Here is a 15,766-nt window from a genome sequence, read left to right on the forward strand (position 1 = left end):
CTTCAGGCAAGGGGAAGGGATGGTGCAGGAGAAAACAGACAGGAAGACAAGCAAGGGCATAAACCATACAAAACAGGCAAACAATCAGACTGATGAACAAAATAGAGAGACACACACGTCCACAAACAATAGATGTGAACATACAGTATTAACAGACGCACAGGTTGACTGACACAGGAAACAACATAAAAAAATTACACCAGTAGCACAGGAGAGGGAGAACTAGTTCACACACACATTTGCCCAAACACACAAATGCAGGTGTGGTCCAAAAACGTACAGGGTAAAAAATGCCAGCCTGATCTCACAGAATTCCATGAACATGGACCCTTGGGACACAAAATCTGTGACTTTTTCGCAGATTTTGACCAAAGTTATGTTAGGATAATTCCGAATCCAAACAAAAGAATGCTAGAGCAATTTAAGTTGCGCCCAGACCAAAATAATTCCTAAACCTGACCGTTCAGTAAAAACATGTTTGTGAGAAATACCTTCTCCACTTGGTTGTTACTTGATATAGGCTATTCTAGTACTAAACAAAAGGAGTAGAAGCTGTGCCAGACCAAAACAATTCCTTACCCTAACCTGTCATTAAGAAATGTTTTTTGAGGGGGAAAATATATTTCAATTGAGAAAAATCCTAAGAGAACACAATTTGGAACAAAAGAATGTGGGAACATCAGAGGTGGAACGTAACTAAGTATTTTTACTTCGTTACAGTACTTAAGTAGTTTTTTCTGGAATTTGTACTTACTTGAGTAAAAATAAAAATGCAGACTTTTACTTTTACTCAATTACATTTTTTGACAATTACTTGTACTTTCTACTCCTTACATTTCTAGGAGAAGACTTTGTTACTAGTTACATTTATCCTAGGTTTTCCTGTTGTGTTTCGTGGATATTTCAGTAGCCTCAGCTGCGGGCAGGGAGGCGGGACCAAGCACCTCTTCCAAATTGACACCCAGACAGAAAATATACTTTTAAAAACATTAACAGGACTCCATAGTCATGTTCAAATAGAACCGAAAACCGTTGCAGACACTTTTTCCTATTGGATCAAGTAGGTAGACATGGAGAAAGATAGCCATTGCGTGAGTAGGCCTACTTGTACTTTTGTACTGAAAAGTACATTTAAAAGTTAGTACTTAGGACTTTTACTTAAGTACGTTTTTGGGAAACAACTTTTACTTTCACTTGAGTAATTTTTTCGCAGGGTACTTCTACTTTTACTTAAGTACACAACTTCAGTACTTCTTCCACCTCTGGGGAACATAGAGCTGTGGGAATATACAGAGAAGGCACTTCCGTGACCCATCCTGGAGTGCATTTCTGGAAAGCGTAGTTGCTAACTATGTTAGCTACGCTGTTGATTGCAATGCAATTTCCCATTGGCAACTACTGAAGTTGCTAACTGCTAACAACTGCGCTTTCCAGAAATGCACCTCTGGATTTTTGGCAAAATCACTCAAACTGCTACAGATTTTGTGTCACACAATGCACTGGAAATAAACACACAAGAGATATGGACCCTTTCAGAAAATGGCAGACCAAATTCAATACACATCATGTTCAGTAACACTATGCATGCCTATATGCCTCAGACCAGCAACAACAGCATCATCGTTCGTCATCATTGGTGGCCCCTGGGCTACTTTCCCACACTTCTTCATTCATAGAGGCCAAGAGGGCCACCGGGGGCGTAGGAAGCCCTCTCTGGCCCCATCTATGCCCACTCACTGTCCCAAACTCTCACTCTTTCTCTTGCTTTCCTTCTCTCTGTGTGTGTGCCTGTCTCTGTGTCTCTCTCTCACCCTCTCTCGCCCTCTCTCAGTGGCACAATTGCTTCGCTAGCGAAATGCTACACCACCTTACGTTCTCTCTCAGGCTCTCGCTCTCTCTCTCTTTCTGTGCAACAAGTCCCCCACCCCACAGAGCTACAGTTTCGGCTATAAACAAAAGGCTGGACAGGGTGTCTGTGTGTGTGAGTGCAAGTGCGGGAGAATGTACCGGCACATGTGTGTATGTGCCTGCGGGTAATAGAGATGGTGTGTGTGTGTTTGTGTGTGTGTGAGAGAGAAGGACAGAGAAGTGAGAGCGAGATCAAGAGAGCGAAGAGGCTGTGTCTGTGTGTGTGTGTGTGTGTGTGCCTGCCTACCTGCGTGCCTGCGTAGAACAGAGTGAGACACTGTGTTTGTTTGTGTGTGTGTGTGCACATGAGAGAGAGAGCGCCTCTGTGACTGTGTGGGAAGAAGTCTAGGGGATGAATGAGAGCAGTTCAGCTCAGCCCAACACAGCTCGGCCTTCATCAAAACAACCACCACATCAAGCCAATCCCCGTCAAGCCACGCCGCGCCAGACCAGGCCCAGCCAACCCAGCCAAGCCCAGCCCGACCAAGCCAAGCCAAGCCAGGGCTCTAGGCCAGCGGACCTCCACCACACACAAAGGCTAATTACTGTTTGTGTGGGCTCATCAGACAGCCTGTGTGTGTGTGTGTGTGTGTGTGTGTGTGTGTGTGTGTGTGTGTGTGTGTGTGTGTGTGTGTGTGTGTGTGTGTGTGTGTGTGTGTGTGTGTGTGTGTGAGAAAGAGAGAGTGAAATGGTGAGAACGAGAGCAAGAGAGAAAGTGTGTGAGAGGAAAACTGTGTGTGAGAAAGATGCAGAATGTGTGTGTGTGTGTGTGTGTAAGATGCTGTGTGTGTGTACAAGTGACAGTGTCGCCACGGCCCACAAAAGCTAATTAGTGTTTGTGTGGCCTGATCAGACAGCCTCTGTGCTCCTCTGATCAGAAGCGAACACACACAGACACACACACACACACACCCCGACACACACACACCCCGACACACACACACACACACCCCGACACACACACACACACATACACCCCGACACACACACACACATACACCCCGACACACACACACACATACACCCCGACACACACACACACATACACCCCGACACACACACACACACACCCCGACACACACACACACACATACACCCCTACACGCCACACACACACACACACACACACCACACACCTCTCCAGGGCCCTATACTGGGGCGCAGTAATGAGGAGGGAGGGTACCGAGGGGGTAGCAGGATGTTTGGGGTGACAAGTGAAACGAGGAGAGAGAGCGGTGGCTTGGGGACCCAGGGGACCCATGAAACCAGTGAAAACAGGAAGAGTGGGTATAGACAGAGAGAGAGAGAGAGAGAGAGAGAGAGAGAGAGAGAGAGAGAGAGAGAGAGAGAGAGAGAGAGAGAGAGAGAGAGAGAGAGAGAGCAAGTATAGAGTGGTTTCGATGAGGGATTATAAGGAGGGAGCCCTGCAGACGAGTGAAAAAGGAGGATGCAGTATGGTCAGAGATTCCTTAAGTCCATAGAGATATAGCCATTGTAATAGGTTGCTATGGGCAACTAACATGACCAGGTTCCGGTCTGCCTAAAGGGGTGTGTCATAATACTCCTAGCAGGGTCATTCCACGCCAAATCAACAAGAGCCCGCATACTTAGGTCTCAAACAATTCTGAAAATATTACTGAGTGTACCCATGGTACTTAAGAGAAACACTGTTACTTTATTTGAATGTAAGATGTATACTCTCCATGTTACAGCCAATTTCACTGGGGGAGGGGGGCGCCCATTTTGTTCACACTCTTTTTTTTTGTCAAAGTTCACAAGCCCGTAGCTCAAGAACTAAACCTAGTAGGAAGCTCAAATTTGGCATGCTGGTACATAGATAGGAATAGTTTGTTGCAAAACTGTCAGTTTTGGTCTGTATGATCCTGCATCGTCATGGCATTCCCTCAAAGATGATACAAATTGTACTGGAGTTTTTGGCTGTGCTCTGTTTAGGCCTTCAGAAGACATATTTGTGCCCAACATAGCCTCATGATTTTTTCCCCTTGTAGATACAAGTAGAAACACTCCCATAAAAATCTATAAATGGAAAGGAAACCCCATATGTGTCTGACCAGAAGACCTCACAAGTCTGACAAATCATTTTGGGTGTCATTTTCAGAGCACCAGAACACCTTGTGGGATTGTCCACAGATTTTTATTTTATATTTTTCTTCATTCTCCATGAAGTCTTCTTTTTAAAAATGCCAATGAGACTTGTCTTATGTGATGTTTTCTTTTGTAATTTCCACCCTATACATGGGCAAAATGCAGAAAGAGAGCAACATGATTTCGATAACATTTAATGTAAAGGCTAAATAATCAAATGCAAATTTTGCCCAGACATGATCACCCGAGAGTCCCTGTGCAGGGGTGCAGGTATCCCTTTCAATTTAAATGATTTCAGGAGCGTTCAATGTGGGAGCAGGTTCGCACACCAAAAGAGACAGTTGGTCAGGCACAAGGAGTCATGTTGTTACCTTTTTTGACCAGCAGATGGCAGCGGAAGAAACGCATAGAAAACATATTGCCCTCAATGTGCATGTTGCCCATGTTCAGGTTGGAAATTACAAAAGAAAACATCACATAAGACAAGTCTCATTTGCATTTTTAAAAAGAAGACTTCATGGAGAATGAAGAAAAAAATAAAATAAAAATCTGTGGACAATCCCACAAGGTGTTCTGGTACTCTGAAAATGACACCCAAAATGATTTGTCAGACTTGTGAGGTCTTCTGGTCAAACACTAATGGGGTTTCCTTTCTATTTATAGATTTTTATGAGAGTGTTCCTACTTGTCTCTACAAGGGAAAAAAATCAAGAGGCTATGTTAGGCACAAATATGTCTTCTGAAGGCCTAAACAGAGCACAGCCAAAAACTCCAGTACAATTTGTATCATCTTTGAGGGAATGCCATGACGATGCAGGATCATACAGACCAAAACTGACAGTTTTGCAACAAACTATTCCTATCTATGTACCAGCATGCCAAATTTGAACTTCCTACATGGTTTAGTTATTGAGCTACGGGCTTGTGAACTTTGACAAAAAAAAGAGTGTGAACAAAATGGGCACCCCCCTCCCCCAGTAAAATTGGCTGTAACATGGAGAGTATACATCTTACATTCAAATACATTTACAGTGTTTCTCTTAAGTACCATGGGTACACTTGGTAATATTTTCAGAATTTTTCGAGACCTAAGTGCGAGGGCTCTTGTTGATTTGGCGTGGAATGACCCAGCATTGAATAGAACAGTCCTTAGGTCTGCCTAGGTCTGCCTAAAGGGGGATTTCTCCTCACTCCCCCTTGCAATAATAGAACCCGGAAGCAATGGGCCAATGGAACCTCTCTCTCTCTACTCTCTCTGGTATGGTGTTAACGAGACAGGTGTTTCTAGGGTGTTCTGGTAATGAGCAAAAGAGGGGAGATAGTGTGGAGTAAATGAGTTCATGTGATTATGGCTAGAGTAAAGCATGGGGTGCTGTGTTTTTGGGGGTTCTGTCAAAGAGGGAAAAGAGGGTTAAGAGGATGGAGTAAACGAGTAAAGCGAAGAGAGGAGGGTGTATAAATAGAGTGGTTTTGGCAGGAGTGAAAGATGGGGTTCTGTGAAAGAGTGAAAGATGGGGTTCTGTGAAAGAGCGAAAAAGGGGGAGTAGAGTATATAAAGGCTGAGAACTGAAGAGAGGGCAGGGCAAGGAGTAGCAAGGGGGCCTGACAAGGTAATTAAAAAAAGTTGCATTGAGATATTTTGATGAATGACTGAAAAGAGAGATGTGTGTTACAGAGTTCCGGTGAGAGAAAGCAGAGAGTGTGAGTCGAGGAGTTTTGGTGAAAGAGTGAAAAAAAGAACAGTTCAGGGGAGGGAGTAATAGCAAAAGTAAAAAAGAGAGTGTATTCAGCATAGTCAAAAGACTGAGAGTGAAAAGGCAAAGAGTGCATCTAAGGTACTTGAAGATTAACAGGAAAGGGGCAGAGTGTATCGAGAGGTTTTCGTGAGAGTGAAAAAAGGAGAGAAATCCGGTGAATAGTTAAATAAAAAAAGGAGTGTGTAGTGTACCCAGTTCTGTTGAAAGAGTGAGAAGAGAGAGTTTATCTAAGGGAAGAGGAAGAAGAGGAAGAGAAAAGTGGGAGAGAGGATGTACGTGTATTGAGCGTTTCAGAAAAGTGAGAGACCGAGGGGTTTCAGACAAAGAGGGAGTGAAGAATGAGGAGTAGCGCAGGGGAGTGTAAATAGCCTTGACATCAGGGTACACAGAGACCTTCCTACTGCCTGACACACACACACACACACACACACACACACACACACACACACACACACACACACACACACACACACACACACACCTCCTTAGAGACAGCCTTCAAAACTCAACCTTGAGAGAGAAAAAGGAGGATGAAAGATGAAGAGAAAAAGGAAGGTGGTGTGTGTGTGTGTGTGTGTGTGTGTGTGTGTGTGTGCGTGTGTGCGTGTGTGCGTGCGCACGTGTGTGTGTGAGGAGGAGGACTACTGTTGAGTGAGATAAGGGGTGTGTGTGTGTGTGTGTGTGTGTGTGTGTGTGTGCATGCACGCACACTCCCGTGCATGTGGACTTCCCTCCCGGAGGTACGCTTTAAAAGTCCCTGAGAAAGACTCAGAAGAATGACAATGAATGAGGAGAATGGAAAGGAGCAGTGAAGGCAGAGTGAAGGGCTATGAATGGATCGGATGGATGTGTGCATTTATGCACGTACATTTGTGCTTGCTTGTGTGTATGTGTGAGACAGTGTTTTGTGTCCATGTGTATGCATTTGTGACTAATTTGTGTGCGTGTTAGGGCTGCACGATATTAGAAAAAATATGCAATACACGATAACATGACTGTACACCACGATAGATATTACTCGCGACATTCAATATATTTTTTTTTTCCCCTCACTACTTGCCATTCTACACTTTATCATGTATAAAACAACTGAGAGCAATGTTTTATTTCCAACATAATTAAAAGCATGGCAAATATACAGCATCAACTTAAAATGTCAACATTTTTAATACATTTTTTAACCTTTTCACCAAATTAGCTGTTATTTAAAAAAAAAAAAAAACGTTTTGCGATACGTGCACAACTTTGCTATACGTGTATTGCAAGCCATGATATTACGATAACGATACATTTTCAATATATTGTGCAGCCCTAGTGTGTGTGTGTGTGTGTGTGTGTGTGTGTGTGTGTGTGTGTGTGTGTGTGTCTGATGGCTGATGGCTGGATAAAACAGGGGCTGTCAAACTGCTGGCACAGCAGTGTGTATGTGTGTGTGTCTACAGAGGGGCTGATAAAACTATATGCACGGTGGAGGGGTCATGACCTTACGCCTCTGAGCATGACCTCTGAATGACCTTCTCATCCATCACCGAGCCTGGTCGCTTATCGCTGAACATTGGGAGCAGGAGCGCACACACAGACAATCACAAATACACAAACTAAAGGCACGAGCACACACACACACACACACACACACACACACACACACACACACACACACACACACACACACACACACACACACACTAACACACACTAACACACACTAACACACACACACACACACACACACACACACACACACACACACACACACACACACACAGGCGGGCATACACACACACACACACACACACACCGTTCCTCGAGAGCGTTGTGTCTGCACTCTTCACTCCCTGCTGTCATCTGAAGCTCATTTCCGCTGTCTGCTTACTTGATTTCCTTCACTTTCCAGAGTTGCACGAGTTCCCGCTGTGTGTGTGTGCGTGTGTGTAGGGTAAGGGAACAGCAACAGAGACTACAGTACAATGCAGTGACTGTTGAATATGCTTTCTCAAGTCTTCTGAGTACGTACACACACGCACACACTTTCTTTAAAAAAAGAAACTTCTATTTGAAATAATACAAGTTTCCTTAAAAAAGAAACTTCTATTTGAAATAATACTGTGAATAACTTTTGTTTTCCGAAGAAGCTATGTTAGGTTAGAACAAATTTTTCAGTCACACCTACTGTAGATAAGAACTTTTTAATTCACACAAAAACCACACACACACGTCCCGACATGCCACACATGCCCAAATAACACAAGCAGGTGAAACTTCCTAAGCCCCCCATGAAAGCTCTACATTACAGCAACATCCTGTACAAAAACGACACTGTCCTGAAGAACAGATACGCTGAACTTATTCTGAAAAGAGGGATGGAAAAGGGGATAGTGGAGGAGCATTAACTTTGAAAGAGAGATGGAAACAGTGATGCGGTGAAAGAGTACCAGTGAATGCAGCTGGCACGCTATCAATGTTGATGAGCAAAGCAATTCTGTTTTACCAGAGGCCAAGACAGTCAGGAGTAAAGAACATGTTTCATGGTCGCCACAAGGGTTAGAGGTGTTTCACACACTTGAAGGCCCCACACTGAAGAAATGTGGACACACACACACACACACACACAAAACACACACACACACACAAACACACACACACACAAAACACACACACACAAAACACACACACACAAAAACACACAAAAACACACACACACACACACACACACACACGATCAAAGATCCCGTGAGCGATAAGGACCAAAGTTCATGCATATGTGCTCCAGGCCAGCACATGACACACAGACCAACAGACACAGCAGCGTAGAGCATAAAGGCCACAACCTTCCCTTCCCAGCCCAGCCCAGCCGTGACCACTGTACTGTAGCTAGTGTACACATGACCTGCATCCAGGGACGGCTTATGACTGCCCTGGGCCAGACAGCAAGAAAGGCCCCCCTCCATGGGTGTTGGAGGTTCACAAAACGATTCAAGGTTTTAGGCCTAATGTCAGAGACCCTAGGTTGTTGATTTTTTTTAATGGGTATGTCCCCCAAGAAAATGTGAATATAGTGTTAAAAGAAACAAAATATAGAATAGAATATAACAAAATATAGAGAGGCTTGGCTTTAAGGGCCCCCTTGACTCTTGGGTCCCTAGGCCTGGGCCCTGTAGGCGCGTGCAGTAACCCATCCTTGCCTGCATCACAACAGCGCTTGTGTTCAGCAGCCGTGTATAAATGGAGCGCATAGCATATTCCAGCAGCAAAGATGACCAGATATAGTACGAGTCGGAGTAGGAGTTAAATCAAGTTTTTTTCAAATACTTCTTCAAAAAAAGTACTTTGTTGCTGTGTAAATTGCCATTTTACAAGGGCAACAGTTTTTTCACTTGGATTTTTCCAACCACACAGGCTGCACAGGTGATTTGTGACAACTCAAATCAAGTTTCAGTTTCGTTATTGACAACCTACTTTTATCACCTACGTACAATCAAGCCTTAGCCCTTATGATGATAACAAGAGCATGGTTTTAACAGCTGGTTGATAACAGTCCACGAGTCTGTAGAGTCACAAGTTAGGACTATTGAAATGAAACATCACTAAAAAACACCTGAACCACACTCATCAGGTCTCAGGTGTGTGTGCAGTGCACCTGTGCAAACAGACGAAGAAAAGATCTTGTGAAGACATTCAGAGCAAAGCATAGGCGTGCACAGATAGGGATTGGGGTAGTGCTAAAGCACCTGCCCCTTTGCCCCACTGAACAAAAACGTTTTTAAAGGGTTTTGTCCACAATGTACTGTGTTCCAAGTTGACATGATAATCTAGAAATTCTTGACGTTTTCAAATGTGTAAATGGCCCGATATAATATAGCTGGAAGCTCCATATGTTAGAGGAGAGGAGAGGAAAGAGGAGAGGAGTGGAGAGAAGAGGACAGGACATGAGAGGAGGGAAGAGGTTAGAGGAGGAGGAAAGAGAAGAGAGAGGAGTGAACAGGAGCACCGGCCCCCAAAATGTCTGTGCACGCCACTGGAACACAGTATAATGTCTGCAACTCATTGTTCATTGGTTACACAATTGAACGATCATGTTTTTTTATGAGGACCAAGTCATGTCTCCTGCACCTGTGCAGTTAGAAAGAAGCCATTGTTGTGTTGCTGTATCACTTGTAGGCCTAGATCATTATGTTATGAGTACTACGGACTACAAGACAGCGTGTTCTCTTTTTGTAAGTTACTTTGGTCAAAAGTGTCTCCAAATGGATGTAAGAAAAATAAAAAAGGTGACTGCTAAACACAATGTAATGAGATCGGCACACAGTTACTCTTTTAAACTCACAACTGAAAACCCCCATAATCCTTCACTGCCTGTGACAAAGCCATCCGTGAAAAGCAGGCCGTCCGCCACCACATGGTCACCAATTGCTACGTCCACCATTTTGAAAAGAATAGAAGAGAATTGACAACAAGGAAGACAGCCCAATAGAGGGATGACGGAGTATGTAGGGTCTGAAGGAATCTTCCTTTCTTTTCTCTCCTTTTCTCTGCGTGGACAGGGGTTGGTTGGTTGCGGGACAAGTGCATTGTTCCATCCCCGGTCAGAGCCACATTCTCATGCTGATGAGCGCTTGTGTGTGTGTGTGTGTGTGTGTGTGTGTGTGTGTGTGTGTGTGTGTGTGTGTGTGTGTGTGTGTGTGTGTGTGTGTATATGGTGAGAATCAGTTACGGTTAGGGGGATTTTGGCTCCCTGAGTGACGCAAGCAGCTCCATGCCAGTGCAGGGGATGCAAGCGAAACCCTCTGAACCCGTCTCTCTTCTCCAGTGAACGCAGTACAGTACATTATAGTAGCAGCAGCCTGGACACTCAGACACACCGAAAGACTATACACAGTACACACTTTGAGACAGAGTGAGTGAGAGAGGCGGGGGAGAACAGAGAGAGAGAGAGAGAGAGAGAGAGAGAGAGAGAGAGAGAGAGAGAGAGAGAGAGAGAGAGAGAGAGAGAGAGCATTCACTCCAAAAAAGCGATGAAGATAGGGATACAGAGAGAGTGTAGAGTGAGTCTCTCTCTCTCTCGCGCTCTCTCTCTCTCTCTCTCTCTCTCTCTCTCTCTCTCTCTCTCTCTCTCTCTGATGAACAAAGCAATTCTCCAAAAGTAGTGTCAAGGACCCGATGAATAATGCATCCTTTTTAATAAAGGATAAGAACTCACTTGCCACTGGCGCACACACTCCTATATCCGTTTGAGATGAAAGCTATCGCTGTCAAACAGCTATCTTAATCACCCAGAAAGAACACCGGCCTTGGCTCAGGTCAGTGTAAGTTTTAAGGATTTAGGCAGTGTGGTGGAACTGCCAGACTGAGAGTTGGATTGTTATCAGTCATATTTAGACCTTTTAATAAAGGTAGGCATGAAATATATGCACCAACCAAGAGATAGCCCCTTAACCCGGCAGTGCCGCTCACAGCTTTGTCCGGGCCCAGGGTGAAGTCATCTGAAAGGCCCCCCTAGGCAAATAGATGCAATGTAATGAGGAACCAATTTTGGGGCCCCATCTCTCCCTGGGCCCGGGTCAACTGTCCCCTTTGTCCCCCCTGAATAGCAGGCCCATCTTATAGACTACAGAAAGGAATAAGCAAGGCAGATTCCTTTGGGTGACCAATCAGAACCTTAATTTAAAGCAATTCCCCAAGAACCACAGTTATTTTCAGGTTAATTAATCATGCTGTCCTGTTACTTAAAACTCCTGGGCCTATTTCCCCCGAATCGATTGAGTTACATTTGAGACCCAGAACCAGAAGGCCATAAACTCAGGCCAGGGCTGACTGAACACGCATCCTCTCTGTCGCTGAGGAAACGGCCAGGTTAAACGGTTAAATGACACCACCGCCAGATGTAACCTAAGGGCACTGTGTCATCCTACTCGTGCCCTACTGAACGCCACAACCTCGCAACTGGTTTTAATTTTTAAAAACCACACAACTCTGCTGGACGGATCCTCTCAAGTTTCTCTTTCATCTAATGCCATTGGCATTGCCACTCGGGAATAAATATCTGCACACACACACAGTCCAAGAAAACTAGGTCCGCGCGCTCAGAAGCCCCAGGCCTCGTGCCAAGATGTGGACTTGACTTGATGTCTGGCTACACTCAACTGCAAAGAACTAATGAGGACAGACTCGTGTCTTTTCAGCCATTGATGTGCGCAGCTATTCTGGACTTTACGGTCCCATTCACTTCAATTCATTTTTTTGGCGTTTTACATATTTCGGACCGTGCGGACGCCGCTGTACTCGTGCGAGGAAAACAACAATTGTCTCGGGTGCTAAACATGGTCATGGAACGGCTTGCTTAACCAGAATGGTGTGTGTTGTGTCATTTCGAAGATAATTAAAGAAAATCTTATTACAATGGGATTTCTCATAGGCATGGTTTTGCATGTCTCTTATCTCTTTTCATGTTGACTGAGCTATCACCGTTACAAGTTTACAAGGTGCACAGCGCACATATGTATGCATACAAAAAGGAAGAATACATTTCACAGTGTAATTCTGCAAATAATTCACTTCAAAGTTAAGTGTTATTACATAGGCACCATGGTCATCAATATGTGTGTAAGAACAAGTGAAAAAACAAATCGGTCAGTTTGTCAAAGAGGAGATGGTAGATATGCGCAACATAGTACAAAGTATGCATCACACCATGCTTCTGAATGATATGAAGGAAAAATACTGATGGCACATAGCCTACGTCTCTTTCCTCAATAATGCACATGCCACATATCACTCAAGCAACATTATCTTCATTAGCTAATGTGGCCACAGGGGGGCGATATTGTAGGGCACGCTGAGACATTCGGATTCAATTTAACTCACTATTAGGCTATATAACAAAGGTTGCATTATAGGCTAGGCCAGTGATTCCCAACCTATGGGTCGCCAAAGATCCACAGGGGGTCGCGAGGCCCTCTTGAGTTTAAGGGGTTTCATTTTAATACCATATGTAGCCCATGTTGAATAAATGACAAATGCATAGAAGCAACAAAATTTAAGTGCTACATTAAACATTTATTCTGTTTTTGAACAAAGACGAATTGAGGAATAAAATGATGACTAAAATGAGTTTTCGTAGGAGACAGAGCGTATCGAGTGACTTCCTCTCATGCGGGCGCTGGGTCACCAAACCTTACAATAGTAAAAACATGGGTCCCTGAAGAAAAAGGTTGGGAACCACTGGGCTAGGCTACTACATATAGTCATTAATTGGCAAACAATTCATGTTGTTTCTATTGTAATGGGATTGCTACATTCAAGAAGTTTCCAATGTCTTTCATCTCCTCTGTCTTTTCCATGTTTGTAGGTTAAGAATTAACAAACAAAATCTTAAAGGGACAGTTTGGTCAATTTCAACATGCAGTTGTATTGCTCACGCTACCCTTGACTTGTCAGTACCTGGTGATGCCACATTTTTCGGCTCAGCCCTTTCCGAGATATGAGCAATTCTAATGGGGGCAGCGTTTGTTTACATTTAAAAAAAATAAAACATAGGCCAACTCCAAATATTTTCCCAAAAGGTACTGCTGCTTGCTAGTTGTCTGCTGATGTTTTATAACCTTTTGGATGTTTTTGGGAATAAATAAAAATGTTTTTTTGAAATGTAAACAAAGAGCTGCCCCCATTACAATGACCAGGATCGGCTGAAGAAAGAAAAAAAAATCTCAGGCACTGACAAGTCCAGGGTAGTGTGAGCATTACAACTGCATGTTGAAATTGACCAAACTGTCCCTTTAACATTGTACTGCATGTTTTAGATGGGCCCATGTACAAAGTACTTCAAGTCTGTCTGTAGGGCACATCAAGGGTCTGTGAGAAAAGGGTGCTTGCGCTGCTGACAATGTGTAAATGCTTCCATTACATCCTATAGGCCTACATATGATGGCTACAAGAATTTCTGCAATGTGTTGTGTTGTTTTGAAGAAAATTGAATAAAATCTTATTATAGTGGGATGTCATTTGCATGATTGGACAGGTTTCATATCTCTTAGCATGTTCACTGCGTCATCACCATTTCATCTTACAATGTGCAGAATGATCAGAACTTTCTGTAATTCTGAAAATAAGTAACTCTGAAGTTAACAGATCATACCACATATGTAATAAGTAGTGCAAATTGAGAATGATTAATTTCTCAAAGCAGACACTGTGGATGATATGTAGCATAATACACAGTATGTGTCGCTATGTGCTCCTGAAAGATATGCTGAAGACATACTGAAGGCACAAATATTTATTTTCCCAATAAGCCTTATAATGTAGGCCTATATCAGGAGTGAGGTTACATACACGTGAGTAAAAGTTGAATGCTGAGTGGCCTTGAACCCACAACTTATGGTATGGACAGCATGACTTCATCCACTAAGCTACCACAGTTTCATAAGAAATGTTAAGACCAGAAAGATATGTCGTCGTTGTGCATTTTAACACAATAAATCATATAAAATATATTTTCCCTGCACCATTACCTCATTGTCTGAAGTATGATGAAGAAATGATTGTAGGCCTATATGATTTTTTAGTGCTGTGATAATGTGCACAACAAGAAGTTTTCTGGTCAAACAATTTTTACTGAAACTGTGGTAGCTTAGTGGATGGAGTCATGCCTACCATTCCACAGGTTGTGGGTTCAAGGCCCATCAAAGGACAATTTTTACACTCGTGTATGTTACCTCACTTCTGATAGGCCATGATTAGTCTAATTCAGTAAATAGATATTTGTGCGTACAGTATTTCTTCAGCATACAACTCATGAGCATATTTCGATGAATACTGTGTATTATGGTGCATATCTACCGTCTCCTCTTTGACAAACTGACCGATTTGTTTTTTCACTTGTTCTTACACACATATTGATGACCATGGTGCCTATGTAATAACACTTAACTTTGAAGTGAATTATTTGCAGAATTACACTGTGAAATGTATTCTTCCTTTTTGTATGCATACATATGTGCGCTGGGCACCTTGTAAACTTGTAACGGTGATCGCTCAGTCAACATGAAAAGAGATAAGAGACATGCAAAACCATGCCTATGAGAAATCCCATTGTAATACGATGTTCTTTAATTATCTTCGAAATAACACAACACACACCATTCTGGTTAAGGAAGCCGTTCCATGACCATGTTTAGCACCCGAGACAATTGTTGTTTTCCTCGCACGAGTACAGCGGCGTCCGCACGGTCCGAAATATGTAAAACGCCAAAAAAATGAATTGAAGTGAATGGGACCGTAAAGTCCAGAATAGCTGCGCACATCAATGGCTGAAAAGACACGAGTTGAGGACAGACAGTTGCAATCATTTGGAGTTGTTAGTTGTTTATCGCTAAGCGTGTCGGCAAAAATATGTAGCTAAAGTTAGGAAAGATAGCACGGCTCAAATTAAATAACACCCAAAAATGTGCCTAATCAGAAATGTAACTAAATTTCTAATCCAGGTCAGGCAGCTACTGAAAGTTTGTTTGATTTATGTGCAATGTGAACTTACGTCAATAAAAGTGCCCGAGGTTGTCACTCACGCTCCTCTTTGAAGTTCCTGATTCAGCAGGTAGCGATTCTCTGGAACGCCGAGGTGCCTTCCAAACATCAGCTAACGCGTGACAAAGCAGGTATGCTGTGGTGGTGTCGTGAATTAACAGTAATTAATCTAACGTCTGACAAAACTGCAAAGGGGGTCAGTCGGTGTGAAAGATGGATGGCAACAGAGCCCGTGGTTCTCCTGTCGTATCCAACAGGAGGGCGAGCGTCATTCACAGGTCTTGAAACTCTACCTGGCTCAGGTGGCTGGCAACTGGATTGAAACCACGCCCCCACTCCTCTTCGCTTGGTTTGCTTGTAGTCACCTGCAGGGGCTCTTCACCTGACCCACCCGGAGTTGAGCAGGTTGCATGAGCTGTAGGCTAAGGGAAAATACTTTATCTATACTGTTCCAAAAACAAGGCTAAGTGATAAAC

At 43.5% G+C, this 15,766-nt stretch overlaps 1 protein-coding gene across 1 annotated transcript in view; it reads right to left on the minus strand.

Annotated features, from left to right (window-relative positions):
* The window catches only part of si:ch211-137a8.2 (uncharacterized protein LOC777613 homolog), a 70,009-nt gene extending 54,463 nt beyond the window's left edge, over positions 1–15,546 (minus strand). Inside the window, exon 1 of the mRNA XM_063204912.1 lies at positions 15,301–15,546. The gene's annotated coding sequence lies outside the window, so the exon portion shown is untranslated. The remainder of the gene's footprint in view (positions 1–15,300) is intronic.
* Positions 15,547–15,766: the final 220 nt, after the last annotated feature.

Source organism: Engraulis encrasicolus, chromosome 8 (assembly GCF_034702125.1).
Source record: "Engraulis encrasicolus isolate BLACKSEA-1 chromosome 8, IST_EnEncr_1.0, whole genome shotgun sequence".
In the NCBI taxonomy this organism is placed as follows: Eukaryota; Metazoa; Chordata; class Actinopteri; order Clupeiformes; family Engraulidae; genus Engraulis; species Engraulis encrasicolus.